The 15,381-nt window shown below is 47.8% G+C and overlaps 1 long non-coding RNA gene across 4 annotated transcripts in view; it reads left to right on the top strand.

Annotated features, from left to right (window-relative positions):
• The window catches only part of LOC129652636 (uncharacterized), a 343,372-nt gene that overhangs the window by 214,552 nt on the left and 113,439 nt on the right, over window positions 1-15,381 (top strand). Inside the window, exon 3 of one of the 4 annotated variants that reach the window (XR_008714634.1) lies at window positions 12,124-13,273. The exons of 2 other annotated variants lie outside the window; for them this stretch is intronic. This is a non-coding gene — a long non-coding RNA (uncharacterized LOC129652636). Of the gene's footprint in view, window positions 1-478; window positions 616-12,123; window positions 13,274-15,381 lie in introns of those variants that run through there. One more of the 4 variants, XR_008714631.1, reaches the window with a different exon arrangement.

Below are 15,381 nucleotides of genomic sequence, written 5' to 3'. Positions count from 1 at the left end.
AGGAAGTCAACCCTGAATTTTCATTGGAAGGACTGATGCTGAAACTGAAACTCCAATACCTTGGCCACCTGATTCAAAGAGCCAACTCATTGGAAAAGACCCTGATGCTGGGAAAGATTGAGGGCAGGAGAAGAAGGGGATAACAGAGAATGAGATGGTTGAATGGCATCATCGACTCAATGGACGTGAGTTTGAGCAATCTGTAGGAGATAGTGAAGGACAGGGAAGCTTGGTGCACTGCAATCTGTGGGGTCACAAAGAGTCGGACACGACTGAACAATAACAGCCCTCAGGGATTCTGATTCAGTTGGTCTGACATGGACTGGAGACTGAGTCTTTTTTAAAGCTCTACCAGTTACTTTAGTTCTAACATGCTACTGCTGGAAAACCACAGCCCAGAGAGGCAGTTTGTTTTGGCCAGACTCACAAAATACACTATCCTCCTAACTTGCAACCCACTGCTGTTTTCCCCAAACAGCACTGAAGGCAGAGGGGCCCTCAGAACCTTCCTGAATATTCAAGAGGCATCCCGCACATCAGCAGCTTGGAGCAGGGGAGGCAGGAATCTGTAACTGCTGTGTTGCCTCTTCAAGAACAAAGCCCTTGCCCGTTTACCACTCTGGGAAGATTGCCAGGCTCAAGTATTAATAATAATCTCTTTGTTTTTTAAATGCCTTATAATTGCATAAATAAAGCTTACTTTCTCTTCTTTAATGGTAATGAGGCTTATTTGACTGATTGGTTGATTAATAAGACTCTAATTTCTTTACTGACAAAACACGAAGGCCAAAAGACGGATGCTGGGTGCTAGTAGCTTGGGATGCGAAGCAACCATTCCACTTTTTAGCTACTGCTCCTGAATCTCGGAGAGAAGGGTAGCAATGGCTTCCCTGCAGTCAGATATGGAGAAATAAAAGCTGCAGGCAGTTTGAGGAAGCAGGTCCCTGCATTGTCCTGAAGGGCTGTTCCTGAACACTATTTTCTTCATAGTCCACAGTGTCTGTCCTGTGAAGACCTGTGAGGAATATTTCTCTGACTTCAGTGCCCGTCATGGTTGTACTCGATTCCCAGGTGGCTCAGTGGTAAGGAACCCTCCTGCCAATGCTGGAGATGCGAGCTCGATCTCTGGGTCAGGAAGATCTCCTGGAGAAGGAAAGGGCAACCCGCTCCAGTATTCTTGCTTGGGAAATTCCATGAACAGAGGAGCCTCTGGGCTAGAGTCCATGGAGTTGCAAGGACTCAGACACGATTTAGCAACTCAATAACAGTAATAATGGTTGCACTCATCCTGGTAATATTGCATGCACACTTGTAGACACTGGCAATTGTGAAATGGATCGTGTTTGCTGTTTCCCATCGGACACCAGGAAACTCAGAGCCAAACCGGTGTCTAGCCAGCAACAGGCATAAAATCCTCAGCAAATGTTTGATGTAATAACAGCTCACATTTGTTGAGCATTTACCGTCTGCATGAACCCCCGGTAACTTACTTTCTGCAAACTTAAGGTTCCTGAAAAACTAGAGTGCAGCTCTCCCTTTTATAAATCAAGTAATGTTTTCAATGCCCCAGAGGAATAAAGAACTGGTTCATTTAAATCAGAGATCCCGGTGCTGTGAGTAATGACCTCCCTACTCCACCATGTTTGCAGTGTCATTTGCTGGTTTTCAGACTCTCCTTGACCTACAGAGGAGGCCAGCTGGGCCCGGCTGCTGCCTCCAAGTTGGCTGTGAACTTAGCTTTCTTTTCCTGAGCCCAGAAAAACCCCTACCCTAGCAACGAATCGCAGGCCAGAGCTGAGCCCTGACAGGGGCCCACGGTTGTAGACGGCTTCGCACTGTCATGCACTGGCCCAGAGACAAAGGGAAACAGGAGGGCTTTTATTGGTCACCTGCCTCCGTGCACGGGGCTCCTGATAGATAACAGATGGAGAGACGAGGGAGTTAATGAGGTCGGCGTTCTGGCCAAATGCTCTCCATCTTCCTCTTGCTACTGAGTTGTTGGAAAAGAATGTTGCTCTGGGCGGGTGGGGCAGGGAGAGCTCAAAAAAGCTGAGCTTTCACCAAAGGTGTTGGGAGAAGTGGGGAGGCGAGAATAGTGTGCACTGATGCGATTCATCTCAATTCAGTGAATATTTATTAAGCGCTTCATACCTTAGTCACCTTTAGGTATCACCCCACCCCCCACGTATTCTTCCAGAATGCTCTTCCATGTAGTTATCTTTATGTAGTTATCTTTATCTGCATTTTACAGCTCAGCAACTTAAAAGGCTCAGAGATGTTGAGTAACTTGGCCAAGATCACCCAGCCAACCTAGAACTCAGCTGGGATTTGAACCTAAACCGCTCCCTCTCTTTAAACCTCATGCATCATGCTGCTTCTCCAAGCTGTTAAGACCACTCGCCGTGTCACACATTCCTTTTGAAATTGTTTTCAAGGTTGCATCTTGAGGTCTCATTTCCGAAGCATCTCTTCTTGCTATAGTGAGGAAATAGGGGTGGGAAAGAGACTGATCTTCAAAGCATTGGGAGAAATGGATGGAAGGAGCCGTTTACACTTAGAAAATTTGCCTTCGGTTCTAGGCGGGGTGGGGGGAGTTAGTAATTTAATCGTCAGGGCTGACATCCACTTCCTGGGGGGCTCCTTGTCTTCAGCCAGATGTTTTTTGTTGAATCTGGTAATTTTCAAAGAAAGGTCAGGGCTGGTCGCTGTGAATAGAGCTCATGGAAGACCATGGGAAACCTCCCATAAACGGTGTGTGTCATGGCACTTTACAACTCCTAGCCTCTCCGGGGCTCTCTCACAGCAGCCCTGTAAGGCAGGCTCATTATTGGCCCCATTTTATAGATGAGAAAACTGAGCCCCTAAGACTTTCCCAGATCAAGTGCAGAGCTGTGACCCACCCTGTGTAGGAAGATGCAAGCTTGGTACCTGGCACATCTGGGTATTCACAGACCATTAGAACTTCAGATTCCCACCTCTGAGGCTTTTTCCTTCCATCACACCAGCTCTGCCTCGGGAAAAAGTAGTTTATCCTGAAGGCTATTTTTTTCCAAATGTAAGGAAACCCTTGCTGGGCTGTGATCTCAGATTCCTCACAGCCCCCTTTGGTGTCTCCATGGACCATGCATGTGACTCACTTTCATCCGTCCAGAGGTTTTAAGAAAGCAAACGTTGGCAGCATAACATCTCTCTTCAGAGACACAGAAGGCTGCCCCAGGATTTGTCTCTGGGGGTCGGGGAAGAAATCTGAGAGGCTGTGGAGGAAGAAGGCGCTGGCTTTGCTTTGTCAAGATCTGTGCTTTTTAAACAGTTTCATCCCCAAACCCATAACATCCCTCCTCCTAAAGAAAAAAAAAAAAAGTCCAAACAAAATGTGTAAGTCACCATATTCTGTGCCCACAGCTCCCTCTCTGCCTGTGTATTTCTGGCCTGGCCCCCAGACCCCATGGGAAGTGGGGAGAGCTCTTCTCAGGGGTCAGTGGTGTAGGATACAAGCGGGCGCTGAAGGTGGGCTAAGGGCTCAGACCCAAGCCACACCCAGGGGGAAAAGGCAGGGTGGACTCTGGAGGAACCATCGCATGGTTGAGAGTCCTTGAATCTCAACCATCCAGATAATGGGACCCATCAGAATCAAGAGCAGGGTTGAGGAGCTGGGTGGAGGAGAGGGCCAGAGGATGGCACCAATGCTTGCAGAGTGCCCCCTGTGGGCCAGCTAGTTGCCACACACATTCTCCTCTTTTTCCCCAACCACATGAAGTTGCAAGATGAGGAAGTTGAGGCTCAGAGTCCCAACAACATGTCCATAGCTTGTCAGAGGCAGAACTGAGACCAGAGCACAGGTTTCTGATGCCAGAGCTGGAGACGGGATCAGGGAGGATCCAGGCTTGCTAACACAGCAGGAGGCAGTGCTCCTGTGTCCGACCTCGTATATGGTGTGAGGTCGGAAGTATGTGATCATGAAGTCAGGTATGGGTCTTCTCAGGCATGCTACATATATTAAAGGTCCAGATGCTGTCCAGCATGGTAGCCACTAGCCATCCAGGCTATTTTAAGTTCATTAAATTAAAATAACAGCTTCAATTCCTGGATTGCATGAGCCACATCTCCACTATTTTAGTCTTCATGTTACTAGTACTGTATTAGTACAGGTGTGTAAAACATGCTGTCTCTGCAGAGAGGTCTATGGGACAGACCTGGTCTAGTGGGGGTTCAGAGCCAGCTGGATACAAAAGCGAACAGATTGAACCACCTCTGGGCCTGAACCCCAACCTAGACCTGGCCCAAAGGGGCCTGAACAGTCCTGTCCCCTCTACCAGGAGCTGTTGGTGGCTCTGGAGCTCAAAGTCCTGTGACCCTTGCATGTCCAGCACCTTGCTTTTTGTGGCCAGGAAGCTGGTCAGCATCAGCTGTACGTGTCCTGCAGATCCCCCAGGGTCAGCTCCAAGGTCTTACACTGGGTGCCACTACACTTTTTAGAGAATTTCATCCCAATCATCTTATCCTATGTCCAGAAAAAGAACCTAGCACAGAAGCTCTAAGTGAGTGAAAGTGAAAGTGAAGTCTCTCAGTCCTGTCTGACTCTTTGTGACCCCATGGACTGTAACCTACCAGGTTCCTCTGTCCATGGGATTTTCCAGGCAAGAATTCTGCAGTGGGTTGCCATTTTCTTCTCCAGGAGATCTTCCCAACCCAGGGATTGAACCCAGGTCTCCTGCATTGTAGAAGCCCTAGGTATGGGTGAAATCATAGGTCTTTGAAGAAGACAGATGAGTTAACAGTCATTACAGCCTTGTGATAAGGGTTTATTACAGGCAGGAGTTCAGTCATTTACTTATTTATTCATTCATTCATTTACAACTATCATGAGCCTGACACTGGAAACAGAGATAGTGATGTTTAGGAGGGAGTGGCCATCCTGCATGGGCAGGACAAGAGGGCACATGGAGTCAGAAATTAACAAGGTTCCTGGGGAGCATAACCCCAGCTCTGTGTGGTCAGGGTGCCTCCTTGGATGCTGAGATCAAGGAAGTCACAGGTTGGGCCAGCATGCATACAGGCCTCATGGCCATTGAGCACCCCAAGACAAATTGAGTAAGAACCAAGCCTGATGCTGGGAAAGACTGAGGGCAAGAGAAGGGGACAACAGAGGATGAGATGGTTGGGTGGCATCACTGACTCAATGAATGAGTTTGAGCAAGCTCCAGGAGATGGTGAAGGACAGGGAAGCCTGGAGTGCTGCAGTCCATGGGATTGCAAAGAGTCAGGCATAACTTAGTGCCTGAACAAGAACAAAAGGCCTTAGCCTGAGAATCTTAGGATTTTAGGGCAAAAGGCAGCTTAAAGATGCTCCTCCAACCTCTTCATTTCTCAAAGGGTGAACCCAGGGCCCAGACAGAATCAGGGTGCACTGGGGCTTAGCGACAGAGCTGCATTCAGATCCCAGGTCCTCGGCTCTCAGGCCAGGCCCTTCCCTTCCCTGTGCTCTGTCTGAAGGACCTAATTTTGTTCTGGGTCCGCATTTCTCACTCCTTTGTAACACTCACCCAACCCCAGCAGCCTTATAGAATTTTGATCTCCAGGAGAGCACGGAGCAGTCAGAGGTAGGGAGGTGGGGTGTGAGGGACATAGTGGAGAGGTGGTGATCATTAACCCAAACTGGTGAACCAGGACTGGAAACTCTGCCACTTATTGGCTGTGGGACCTTGGACAAGTTAGATCATTCCTCTGACCTTCAGGCCTAAATGGGATTGTAGTAACTACCTCATCGGATTGTGGTGGGCCTAAGTCAGTTGTTACATTTGAATGCATTACAAGAGTATCTGGCGTATCAAAAACACCATGACTGTGTAAAGATTGTGCTGTCGTGATTGGTTCCTTGTTCTGGAGCTGGATGTGTGATCTGGCGTGTGTGCCAGTGGGGACACTGGGGCAAGTTTACATCCCTAGGGCAACTTAGAAAACCTCAAAGTAGTGACCTTTGTGAGCTGGTTCTGACAAACTCCTGTGTTCCTGCTTAAACCTTCCATGGAGCACTTACCCTGTTCCATCTTATATTTTTAATAATTTGAGTATTTTCCTTAGACTGCGTTTCCCCTGTGTCTCAGTGGGTAAAGAATCTGCCTGAAATGCAGGAGACGCAGGAGACTCGGGTTCAATCCCTGGGTCAGGTAGACCCATGGAGGAGGAAATGGAAACCCACTCCAGTGTTCTTGCCTGAAAAATCCCATGCACAGAGGAGCCTGGTGGGCTACAGTTCCTGGGGTCACAAAGAGTCAGACGCTGAGCAACTGAGCACAGTATAGTCCCTATTAGAAAATAAACCTAAATCATTTCATAATGTGTGTAAGTCAAACCATTATGCTGTATGCTGAACTTTAAACTTAATTCTGTATGTCAGTTATTTCTCAATAAAACTGGAAAGAAAAAAAAGAGAGAGAGAGAAACTTGAGAGCAGGAACTGTATTTTATTTAGAGATTCAGACCTTGAGTTAGAAAATATGGATTCAGATAACATTCTCTTAGTGATATATCTTTTCTTTTTCTTTCTTCTTTTTTCTTGATAACATCTTTATTGAAATATAATTCAAAAGCATATTGTGAATTATGCATATTATGCATATAATAATGTGCGTATTATTCACAAAGCACAAATCAGCAACCTGTAGTGGGATTCACCAAGTTGTGAAACCATCAGCACCATCAATTTTAGGATATTTTCATCACCCCAAAGAGAGCCCATTCCCCTTCCCTGTAGCACTTTGTGGGATGATGATAAGCGTTAATAAAGGAATACATAGGTACAGGCCTTAGCACAGAGCCAGGTACTCAGGTGGTGCCTAATTATTGACTCTTCCATGGGCCCTGACATAGGGTTTTGTTCTGGTTCGTGGGGTAAAATTCTACAGTTTTTCCCCACCCCAGAAACATGAAGGTGGCTTTGCTAGGTCACCTCCCAGAATCCGGGGGGGCCCCAGGTGCATGGCCAGGTCTGCCTGGACTCGGGGTGAGGAGGCGCTGAGGCGAGGGGTTCAGTGCAGGACGAGGTGTTGCCCCAGGAGTTTCCTGCACACGAGGCCCAGGCTGTGTGGCTCACCGCTAGGGGTTACACGCAGCCGGCCTCCCCCGCCACACCTGTCAGGTCGAGGAAAGTCAGACAGCAACGCTGGCCCCATGCCTCATGACAGACCCACTGTTGAGCCCAGGTGGTTATACACAGACTGGGCTGCCCTCTCAGAGCACCTGCATTTTCTCCCTTTTCTTTTTCTCTGCTCCCACAGAGAAGAAAAGCTAGGCTCCGCCATCGTCATTTCCATAGCTAAGCTGTCTCTTTGCTCGAAGAGCTTCTGCAGAAAGGAATGGAACTGGTGGGAGGAGGACCAAGCATTGACTGGGTTTGGGTCCCAGGGAGAGCTTCAGGCCCTCTGTGTTGGGAGCCGGGGTCCCGGGAGGGTGGACCATGAAGGGCAGCCTTGGAGAGATCTGAGCTGGCAGCAGGAAATGAGCAATCTGGAGAGGAGGTGCGTGCGTGCATGTTCAGTCGCTCAGTCATGTCTGACTCTTTGCACCCCTATGGACTGTAGCCCGCCAGGCTCCTCTGTCCATGGGATTCTCCAGGCAAGAATACTGGAGTGGGTTGCCATTTGCTCCTCCAGGGGATCTTCCTCACCCAGGGATGAAACCCACATCTCAAGTCTCCTGCATTGGCAGGTGGGTTCTTTACCACTAGCGCCACCTAGGGAACTGAATTAGGGCAAACTGTTGACCATTGATTCCACGGGTTTGTGTCTGCTCCAGGAAGCGCTCCACTCTCTGCTGGGTCACAAGGAGGTCAAGTCCTATTTCCTGCCCTTGAGGGCAACTCTGGCCAGGAAACAGGCAGATCTGGATTCCACAGATTTCCTGATCCCGTTGGTTTAGTCATTCAGCTGTGTCTGACTCTTCCTAGAGTGGGTTGCCATTTCCTTCTCCAGGGGATCTTCCTGACCCAGGGATCGAAGCTGTGTCTCCTGCATTGACAGGTGGATTCTTTACCACTGAGGCACCAGGGAAGCCCTCCTGATCCTGTGACCTTCCTTAAATCATATACTTTCTGTAGCCTCAGTCTACTTTCTTGTAAAATAGGGCTTACAAAATCTATTTTGTAAGGCTACTGTAAAAGCTAAGCACATTGGCAGGTACAGACCAACATGAAGGTGGTTTGCCTGCCTCGACAGGTCGAGAGGCTCACATGAGTGACAGACATATCTTTATAGGGAGCCAAGAAGACCTTGGGTGGCACTTCCATACAGTGGCAAGCCACTCTCCCTGGCCTCTCTGGTTGAAATAACTTCATCTGCCTAAGCCCCTGCCCTATTGGCAGACAAAGATTACGTGACATGCTCAGAAGCCCAGCCATCTATTAGTATTTGATGGAGTCACTGCTGGTAAAGGTTCCTAAAGATTCCCTGGTGCGGGAGGCTGATAGGATTTAGAGACACACGCAGAAAATGTCCCACACTTGGAAAATGGTGTTTTACAAGTCAAGGCCACTTTTACTTACTGCAGACCTCACCCGTGTGAAAGAAAGGCCTGTCCTGGTCCTTGAAGGGGGTTAGCCTCTGGCTTCACAAAGACGTGGGCTCAGGTATGACCCCACAGCCTGCTAGTCTGGGGAGGCAGGAAGAAGTAAGTGGTAAAGGCTTTCTGGGCATCCTGTCTGTACCAGGTCACTTGGCCCAGTGCTGAGCATGTTAATTCATTTAATCCTTCAGATAGTCCTGTGGTGCAGAGATGTAGTTGTCTCCACTGGACACTACAAGGAAACCAAGGCTCAGAAAGGTTATACATCTGTCCAGGGTCTCGCCATCAGTATTGATAGAGAGGCCTGTTTGTTTGACCTTAGAACCCTCTGGACCTTGGCACATGACAAGCCACCATACCTACCCCCCTCTCCTCATTCATGTGAGGCATTTTCCGTCGCCTCTGTCTGTACCACGAATGCGGGGATCCCGCTCCCCCAAGGTTTGCAGGAAGAAGGCTCAGACTTTTTCACCTGAGCAGACTCACACTATGCAGGCGGCCTGTACCCACAATGCTGGCAGAGCCTCAGATGATGAGCTTTTTGAACACTTGCCAATATCTCAACCCTTCTAATTAAAACCACATTATCTGTGATGATTCTTAATGATAGCATTTGTGGAATCGGGATCCTCTCAGGTCTCAAGTTCAGTTTGCAGTTCCTGCTTCTGAACAGCATGTGCAGTGGCCTTAATAATGGGTTGGGTGGAGATTCTGTGGGACCCGCTCTGGTAGCCTGTATATTTTCTTTTTTTCCAAAAGCCTCTATCTGGGGGAGTTGGCAGCCCATGTGCCAAAGATGCAAGTCAGCTCTTTCTCGTTTATAACTCTTATTTCATTAGCTCTGTGCCCTTCACCCTCCACCCTTCTCAGCGGAAAGTGAAGAGAAGCAAGCAGATCAGTGTTTGCTTGGCATCATGGCTGTCAGGATTCAGGGAGCTCCTATTGCTGGGGTCCAGCCTGCTGGCCCTTGAGGCCTCCCGCCGTCCTGTCCTTGTAGCCGAGGATCTTTGCATCTGCAGGCTGGGTGAGCTTCAGGCCCCGGGTCCACTCCTGACCCAAAACTGGAGGAGATTACAGAACAGCATCCTGGGTCATAGGTCTGCAGGGGTTCATTAAAGTGTCATCTTTACTTCTGACCAGGTTTGAAAGCATTTTAAATGAGTGCTTTGAGAAGGCAGAGCAGCCTTTGGGGAAATGCCTCCCAGTTCTTGGGGCTTCTAGGCTGGCCTCGACACGGAGCCCTAGTCTTATAGCATAGGCCTAGTTCCTTAGTACCCTGGGCAGGACCCACCACGCTGGCCTTGTGTGTCTTTCCAGCCCATCTCTGACCCCTAGATGCAGCCTGTGTTCAGAAATGCTGAGCTCTGGCACTCCCCGGTGCTCCTCCATGGCTCAGGCTCCCTCCTCTGCCTGGCCTCCCATCACCCCCACCACACCCCCCCACCCCAGCTTCTAAAACGCAGCCCAGGGGTTGCTTCTCAGGAAGCCTCTGCCTCTGACCCTGGCCAGCTGAAGCGCCCTCTGTGTGCTCATGCTATATCCTGGACAGATCTCTTGCCACCGTGTTATGACATTCATCTGATAGTGTCTGGATGTTCTGTCTCGCTCCCCTTAGCAACTTCCCAGAGCCGTCCCTTAGTAATCAGAGTGACCAGACGAATGGATGAGTGAAGACACAGAGGACTGATTAGTTACCTAACTGAGCACCTGCCTCACTCCCAAGTCCCATCACCAGAAAGCTCCATAGCCCAACGGAAGTCACAAAATCTGAAGGTGACCAATGTGGGGTTTGGAGTCGAGAAACAAGAGGCTTTAGGAGTTGAAATCCAAGAGGCAAAGTAATTGCTAAAAAGCAGGATTCCTACTAGACCCAGGCACGCTTCTCGTGGACAGTCTAAAGACCCAGCATTCTAATCTTTTCAGCTCCGAGATGCAACTTTCCAATGGTTCTCTTGCAGTCGGCGTCATTTTGCAAAGTCTCACTGATGGCTTGGGTTTCTCAGCAGTATAATCAAGCTGTGAGATCACTACATTTTAGGGTTAGACGTATTAGCTAGGACTTCTGGTTCTGCCGATTCCCAGAGATGTGACCACAGGCAAGTGGATCCTCCTCCTAGAGATTCTCTCTCCTCTTGGAAAGGGGGACACTGCATGAGACAATGAGTGGTAAGTGCAAGGAGCTGATGGGGTGGTTGAAGAGAGTTAATTAAGGTTGAGCTGTCAGGAAAGCAGAAAGGGATGGTGTAGCAGTCCAGGTTAGCAACAGCAGGGAGCTCTCACCACCCCGAGGCCTGCAAGGGTGGGAGCAGCTACTGAGAAAGAGCTGTGTCCACAGAAGAGGAGGCTGGACAGGATCCCAGGCCTTCAAAAGACGAAAGCCCCCATCAGCTCACAGCCTAGCAGGAAGGCTTGCAGGGAGGGAATGTCCCAGCCTCTCTCCTCTCACCCTCCGAGGCTGGTGCCTCCCATTGGCTAAACCCAGCTGGAAGTCAGAGGGAAAGGAACATCGGTGGCCGTATGTTCAGAGGTCAGCCTCCTGGAGCCCAGACCAAGGCAGGGAAAAGCAGAAAAAGGAGGTAGAGGGCCACATGGAGACAGCCCAGCCTGGCTGTAGCCTGACACCCAGCACATCCTCAGTACACACCACTTCCATCCCTGATCTCATTAACACCTCTACCTCTATAAAAAAAGGGGGGGAGGCTCAGTAGAAGATTCAACAAATACATTCCTTAAGGTCCTCACAGGAGTGTGTTAGGGACGATGTTGAAACGGAGAGAAAGAGTAAAGGATTTTTAATTTTGATTATCTGTGGATTTCTTTTATCCACGTTATCTCTTTCCGCCAGTAGCTGGGATAATTGAAACCTCATGGCCTTCCCTAACTGCAGCTGTTCAGTCTGCTGAACGCACATCAAAGGTGTTTTTGTAAGGAGCTGTCTGCTGTAGTTTTTAATTAATTTTAATTTTATTTTTACATTTGATCTAATAGAGCCAAATGAATCTTTCATTGTTTAGATTTAGTTGAACTAGTGAAATAGGTCAGGTTTTCCAGGAGTTCTCCGAACTTCTTTGCATGGATAAGTAACTTCTGGCAGCAGAGCCTGGGTTCTGGAGGCTACGTGGCTACAATCCTGGGGGACAAAGCATCACGAAAATGAAAGGCCAGACTGAGCAGAGGGTGTCAGCAGCCCATTTGTTCCACAAAGAGGTCCTACTGTGTGCTGAGTGGTAAAGGAGACAGAGGGGCTGTCTGTGCTTCTCAGAGTCTGGGGGGAAATAAACGTGGACACTTGAGAGAGAATTAATAGCAAGCACCTTTATTTTTCTCCCTCACCCGTCTAACTAACCGTGGGAAGATTTGCACCATGCCCACCCCCTCCCCAGGGGCCTCCAGAACTTACCAGTCATTTATGGGGCTACTACCCATGCTCCTCAACCCAGGAGTTCCCCTCCTGGACTCTGCCCATGGCCCTCCTGGGACGCCTCCCCTCCCTGTTGCCTGAAAGGCAAGCTGGGCCCTTGCAGTATGGTGAGACTTTCTTCTGTCCCCTTCCTGGCTTTCCAGGTTGCATATGGAAGCAGCTATCTATCTCTGCCAACCACCAGCTCCTTTCCATCTCCGAAGCCCCAGTTGGTGATTTTCCCCAGAGAGAGCAACCCAGGCCTTCTAAAGAAACCCCTTCAGAGGATTCAGTCTCCCCTGCGGGTCCTTCCCTGTACACGAGGCCACGTCCACGCACATGGGTGACTCCCAGCCTCAGCTCCTCACTTCCTTCACCCCCACCTGCCTGGCGCTTGAGTACGGTCAGATTAACACATCATTTTATAATAAATTGCAACATGTATTAGATTTTTAATGTGTGTGAGGGTGAGAAAAACAAAAACAAATAAACAGAAAGGCCTTTAATCTCACTGCCTGGATAACTCCTGTTAACTTAAAAAAAAAAAGACCTCCATGGAAAGAAAGTACAGTGTGCAGAAAGATGAAATGAAGCATATAACTCATCTTAGGGTCCTAGTTGTCTCTCTACAAAGGTGCCTGCTGAAAAATACTTTCTTTTTCTTTTTGGAGGAAAAAAGACCCAAGTTTTATTTATACCAAAGAAGTCCCTTTACGTATTATTTTACACCTTGCGTTTTTCCCTTAATATGTCTAGATGTTTCACTTTCAACCCTACAGAACTCACTCTCATTCACTGCTGTGTATTCATCCATCATGTCAGTGTACTTGAGATTGTTAACCTTATCCTCTGTCCATAGACACTTAAGTATTTCTAGATTTTTGCTGTTACGGATAACTTCTTAGTGAATCCCTTATATGCCCATCTTGACCCATTTGGGGAGGTGGGTATAACTAGAGAGTAAATTCTCATTTTTCCTGGGCTAAAAATTATATAGTTAAATTTTGATAAATGTTGCCAAGACATCCCACAAAATGTTCCATCAATAGCATATGAGACCACTCCTTCCCTGGGGGTAGACACTCAGAATTATCAAGCTTTTCCAATTTTGTCAGCCTGATGGGGGAAAAAAATGGCATTTCATTATTGTTTTGATCTGCAGTTCTTTAATTATTAGTGAGGCCAAACATCTTTTCATATGTTTATTAGCTGTTTATTTGTGCTTCTCTGAATAGATTGTTCCTATCTTTTGTCTAATTTTTTTGTTCCCTACTGAACCAGAAATAAATTTTAAACTATTTTGTGAAATCAAAAGCAGGATCCAAATCTCAAGTTTTTAAATGCTATCATCAATTCTATTTTCGTTTATATGGAGACGGCGGAATCTCAGGGAGGGATGAGGGTCTAAACACATTTATCCTCTGCTACTTCAACAGGGACCCTCTGTCACCCCTCAGAAGGGTCCGCCTTTTCCCACCCCAAGTAGAACAAGGCAGTTAATTATTTACCACCCCAGCAGTTCAGAAGGGGAGCTATTCCGGTCAGACCGTGCTTCCGCAGCTGCCAAGTAGCACGCTCTAAGACACGGATCAGCTGTGGGCCTCTGTGTCATCCATTTAGATGAGGCCTCTGTCAGCTGTCTGCTGTGAACCTCCACAGGTCACATCCTTGACACCATCTGCTGGACCATGAAGACCATCAGCTCACCAGGAAGCCTGACAGGCTGTGATTATCTTCCACTCCAGTGGTTTTTTTTTCCCCCTTGGCATGAAGGGGATTCATTTCCTGGGCAAGCTCTTTGTGCAGCAGACACCTTCTAAAAGGAAAATGAGCCTCTTTGGGTACGTTGGTGAGTTTGTTCTGGCCTTAAGGTGATCAGGCCCTGAGTGTATAAAAATACACGTGAATGCAGTTGATGGTTTTGGCCCAAGTAGATGGAATGGTATTCATCTGTTCCTTCATTCATTCAACCAAATGTCAGTTACAAAGCAGTTCAATTAGAAGCTTAAAGATTGGGCTGTACAGACAAAATAAGCCTTAGATCTTAAACCTGCTCTTGTGTGGCCCAGGGCATGTTGCATTACTTCTTGATTCTTGGAACCTTTGAGTTTCCTTAAATAGAATTGTTATTCAGTTGCTCAGTCATGTTTGACTCTTTGCAACCGCATGGACTGCAGCATATCAGGCTCCTGGTCCTTCACCATCTCCCAGAGCTTGCTGGGAGAGCCATCCAACCATCTCATCCTCTGTCATCCCCTTCTCCTCCTACCTTCAATCTTTCTCAGCATCAGAGTCTTTTCCAATGAGTTGGCTCTTTGTATCAGGTGGCCAAAGTACTGAAGCTTTAGCATCAGTCCTTCCAATGAATATTTAGGACTAATTTCCTTTAGAATTGACTGGTTTGATCTCCTTGCAGTCCAAGGGACTCGCAAGAGTAAGTGTAAAATAGGTGAGTTAAAAAATGGGAACAGTGGCAGATTTTATTTTCTTGGGCTCCAAAATCACTGCAGACAGTGACTGCAGCCATGAAATTAAGACACTTGCTCACTGGGAGGAAAGCTATGACAAACCTAGACAGCGTATTACAAAGCAGAGATATCACTTTGCCAACAAAGGTCCATATAGTCAAAACTATGGTTTTTCCCATAGTCATGTATGGATGTGAGAGCTGGACCACTGAAGAATTGATGCTTTTGATCTGTGGTGCTGGAGAATACTCTTGAGAGTCCTTTGGACTGCAAGGAGATCAAACCAGTCAATCCTAAAGGAAATCAACCCTAAATATTCATTGGAAGGACTGATGCTGAAACTGAAGCTCCAATACTTTGGCCACATGGTGTGAAGAGCTGGCTCACTAGAAAAGATTCTGATGCTGGGAAAGAATGAAGGCAGGAGGAGAAGAGGGCAACAGAGGATCAGATGGTTGGATGACATCACTGACTCAATGGACGTGAGTTTGAGCAAACTCCGAGAGATAGTGAAAGACAGGGAAGCCTGGCATGCTACACCAGTCCTTGGGGTCGTGTTGGATATGATTTAATGTAAAATAGGGGCAATAATGCCTACACCAGAGTTCTGAAGTTTTTTGAGATCATATATGCATTGGGCAACTGTTTCCACAGTCGTGTTTCATGGACAAGCCACTGGAAAATTCAGGGGCTTAAAACGATAATTTATTCCTTTCCCGCTGTTGTAGCTAGGGCTCAACTGGGTACTAGCTGAACTAAACTGGGCTCAAGGAGTTTGACTCCAATCTGTAGATTGGATCCACATTTGCTGTGTGAGTCTCTGATCTCCCTTGAACTCACAGAGTAGCTAGGGCATATTTTTTTCCCTCTGCCATTAATGGAAAGTGCTGAAAAGTTCAAGGCCAAGGGCATGAAGTGAGGGGTGAAGAATGAGGACCAATAATACAGACTTCC

Source organism: Bubalus kerabau, chromosome 5 (genome assembly GCF_029407905.1).
Source record: "Bubalus kerabau isolate K-KA32 ecotype Philippines breed swamp buffalo chromosome 5, PCC_UOA_SB_1v2, whole genome shotgun sequence".
Classification (NCBI taxonomy): domain Eukaryota; kingdom Metazoa; phylum Chordata; class Mammalia; order Artiodactyla; family Bovidae; genus Bubalus; species Bubalus kerabau.
Note: the sequence above shows the minus strand (reverse complement) of the source record. Positions and strands in the feature narration are given on the sequence as shown.